At 48.3% G+C, this 4,013-nt stretch overlaps 1 long non-coding RNA gene across 1 annotated transcript in view; it reads right to left on the reverse strand.

The window, feature by feature from the left end:
- The window catches only part of LOC106146499, a 4,988-nt gene extending 3,060 nt beyond the window's left edge, over window positions 1-1,928 (reverse strand). The window contains exons 1-2 of the long non-coding RNA XR_001230955.1: window positions 1,886-1,928; window positions 331-392 (exon numbers count right to left, since the gene is read on the reverse strand). This is a non-coding gene — a long non-coding RNA (uncharacterized LOC106146499). The remainder of the gene's footprint in view (window positions 1-330; window positions 393-1,885) is intronic.
- Between the last annotated feature and the right edge of the window lie 2,085 nt (window positions 1,929-4,013).

A 4,013-nucleotide genomic window follows, 5' to 3' on the forward strand; every position in this document is an offset into this window, starting at 1 on the left:
AAAAAAAAAAAAAAAAAAAAAAAATTGCATCTAGAAAGATGTATCTCCCCCAGTCACCAACACATAGCTGCACACTCCGGGCACTGCTGTTATTTTCTTACTTTGAGACAGGGTGTCCTTAAATTGCCCAGACTGGGCTTGACGTTGGGATCCTCTTGCTTCACCTTCCAAGTAGCTGAGATTACAGGTGTGCACCCTCATATCCTACACCCTCCTCCTCCTTTTTTTGACTAATTTATAGGCAGGAGATGCAAGGCAGAGGTTGTAACATGTTTTGGCTAGTTGCATAAGGTTGAAAGAATTAAACAACAGCAACATTGTTTAAAGTACCTCAGTCAGGAAACAGCTTGCATGTCTATCAAGGAAGCCACGTCAGAGACCTTACAGCGAATCTGTAAAACAAAAAGCTGTCCCATCACTCAAAAGAATGAGACAGGCGTTACCCCACACCCTGTGCTTTAAAAGTGAGCTCAGTCGACGTGCACTGTGCACAAAGATGATACAGGTGTTATTATGTGAGAAAAGCACATACTATAGTTTGAGGCCACCCTGGGCTTCATAGTGAGTTCAAGGCCAGCCTGGACTACTGTCTCAAAAAAAAAATAAAAAGCACATTGTATACTAATACGTATAGCATGCTTTTCCCAGCCCTGTACTGGGAATGGAACCCAGGGCCTTTGTACTGAACTACACAGCCAGCCCTTTTTAAAATGTTATCTTAAAAAAAAAATAAGATAAAATTTTTATCTTAGGGACTGGGGATTTAGCTCAGTGGCACAGTGCCTAGCTGGCAAATGTAAGATCCTGAGTTCCATTCCCGGTACCCACCCCCACCAAAAAAAAATTGAAAATAAATAAAATTTTATCTTGAGACAGGGTCTTATTAAATTGGTAAATTGCCCAAGGTTGTATTAACACTAGAGATCTTCCTGCTTCAGCCTCCCACATTTTGGGATCACAGGCATGCACCACCACACCTGTTATGTCTTATTAAAAAATAAATGTCAGCCAAGAATGGTGGTGCACACCTGTGATCCCAGAACTCAGGAGGCTGAGGCAGGAGGATTTCCTTGAGTTTGAGGCCACCCTGGGCTTCATAGTGAGTTCAAGGCCAGCCTGGACTACTGTCTCAAAAAAAAAATAAAAATAAAAAATAAAGAAATAAAGTTTCAATCCAGCCTGGACAACTTAACAATTTAGTGAGACCCTGTCTCAAAAATAAAAATATAAGAAAAGTAACTAAGGGTATAGGTCAGTGCAAAGGCCCTGTGTTCAGTCCCCAGGATTAAAAAAGATACAGTGATGACATGTATGTGGTCCCAGGCCACCTCCACTGTGTCAGCTGGAGGAAGAGCAGGAGCCCCAAAGTTCTTCAACTGCTCCCCACTGGGCAGGTCCAGCCAGAAGCCGGCAAGGAGAGAACTTTGACCCCATTTGCTCATGTAAGTCAGCTTCCTGGGACATAGAGCAGGGAGGAGAATGAGGGGAGGATGGAGGTAGCATCCCCGGTCTCACAGTGCCTGGGCCTAAGCGTTTAAAAATATCAAAATATCACTTAAACTCCTGCAATCCCAGAACTTGGAAGGCTGAGACAGGAGAATTGCTGGGAGTTCAAGGCCAGCCTGGACTACATAGTGAGACCCTGTCTCAAAAAACAGAACAGAGGTCCTAAGTTCAGTTCCTAATTCAAAAACAACAAAAATCAAAGAAAAAAATCGCATTTAAGTCCCACCTTCCTGATCGTTGCTATATTTGGTACCACATCTCCTATTATGTGCTTAATATGTATTTAAATTGATTTTTGTTTGCGACAGGGTCTGGGTATGTAGTCCAGGCTGGCCTTAATTAAATGGAAAAGAGATTCACCAGGCATGGTGGCACATACCTGTAATCCCACCACTCCGAAGGCTGAGGCAGGAGGATCTGCAAAGTTTGAGGCCAGTCTGGGTTCTGTAGTGAGTTTGAAGCCAGCTTGGACTACATGGTGAGATCCTGTCTCAAACAAACAAACAAATTACAATGATTGATGGTTATGCAACCTTGTAAACACATGAAGAACCATTGACCTGGACATGGTAAAAGCTAGAAGGTTATTACATGTGATTTATATATCTTAAAAAGTTAAAAATAAATTCCCTCTCCCCTCAAAAACTGTTAGGACACAACATTACCAAAGAAATTGAATCTAAACTCAATTTTTTTTCTAGTACTTGCAGTTGAACCCAGGGCCTTCACACTGGTCTATATCTTCAGCCTTTTTTTTGAGACAAGGTCTCACTTTATGGTTCAGGCTGGCCTCAAACTTGTAGCAATCCTCCTGCCTCAGCCTCCTGAGTGCTGAGATTACAGGCATGTGCCACCATGCTACACAGACCTTCTTTTATCTTTTACTTTGAGACAGGGTCTCACTAAGTCCCTAAATCTTCCAGGTTGGGCTCAACCACTTGTGATTCTCCTGCCTCAGCCTCCCAGTGTGCTGGGATTGCAGCATGCACCACAATGCCCAGCTATTCCTCCCCGCACCCCACTCCTTTTTTTTGAGACCAAGTCTCACTATGTAGCCCAGGCTGGCCTCAAACTTGCAGTGATCCTCCTGCCTCAGTCTCCTAAATGTTAGCCACCAGGCTAGGCTCCTCTTCCTTCTTAAAGTATTTCTCACCCCCATCCCTTCCCAGCTCCAGGTATAGGCTGCAAACTGTCCCTGTGGCTCCTAGTCCTAGTTCCAGCTGACTCGGCCTTCAGCACAGAGTGGACAAGCCCGTGGATCTTTATAACCAAGTGAGTGAACACCTCCTCTCCTCAAAGACACAGCCTGTCGTTCGAACAACTAGCAAGGCTGAGGCAGGAGCATCAAAAGTTCAAGACCAACCTGGACAAGGTAACAAAACCTTGTCACAAAATAATAAAATAAATAAAAGATGGAGATGTAGCTCACTGGCAGAAGGCCTGGCATGCAGACAGCCCTGAGTTCAGTTCCCAGTACCACAAACAACAAAACCACCGAGCTCCCAAACAAAATATTGCCAGACCAGTGGCCTGCCTACACCTCCGCCCTCTCGGCTCCAGCACCCCAGAGCTGAGAGCCGATCCTCAGCTCTGCTCAGAATCGAGCTGGATCCGCTGCCCTGGGCGTACTGACACGGTCCCCGAGGCCTTTGGCTTTGAGGACCCCAGCCCCCCTCAGGCCACGCTTCGGGAGCCACGGGAGTAAGGCGAATCTGTGAAGCACTTGGAATCTTACTTGGCAAGGGCGGGATAAGCATCATATATTTTTTAGCTAAATCTAAACCAATACTTAACACATCTCAAACTTTTTCTTTTTTCATGACTTTGCTGGAGGTGAAACCCAAGGCTTTGCACATGTTAGGCAAGAGCCCGGCCTCCAACTGTTCTTAAATAAATCTGCGCGGCCCGGGTGGCTTTAGGGCCTTGGGGCCCCCAGAGTCCTGGCTTCGAGGTTGAGGCCCTCATGGTCAGCCGCGGGGGCTCAGCTGCAACAGCCTGGATGCTGAGGGCGAGCCCGAGCGGGTGCCCAGGCTCCCGCACCCTTGGGTGAGGGAGGGAGGGCGGTCAGGAAAGGCGCTCGGGGATGGACAGGGGGCTGATGGACAGGATCATTCAGCACAGCCGTAAGCACACGGGGCTGGGACCAGAAACCTCTGGTGGCTGAGAGGCGCGGGTCAGCCGCGACCCCTCCCGGGGGCGGGGCCTGCGGGCGGGGCGGGGCCTGCGGGCGGGGCCGCTCCCATGGTGCGCTCGGCCGCCGGGGTCCCCGCCTCTCGCTGGGGAGAGCACGCTGGGGCCCGGGTTTCGGAGAGGAGTGTGTGTGTGTGTGTGTGTGTGTGTGAGTGTGTGTGTGTGTACGTACGCGTGTACTTTGTCCCCGCACAGGAAGATAAGGACTGCCTGGAGCTTGCAGTGTGTAGTAAACAGACCCCAAAAGATAGGGTTCCCTCTCACGAAGCCTGCTGCTCAGTGGCAGAAGTGATTGGAGCGTTCCTGTTGGTCTTTCC

This window comes from Chinchilla lanigera, unplaced genomic scaffold (genome assembly GCF_000276665.1).
Source record: "Chinchilla lanigera isolate Chin_1 unplaced genomic scaffold, ChiLan1.0 scaffold00081, whole genome shotgun sequence".
NCBI classification, from domain to species: Eukaryota; Metazoa; Chordata; class Mammalia; order Rodentia; family Chinchillidae; genus Chinchilla; species Chinchilla lanigera.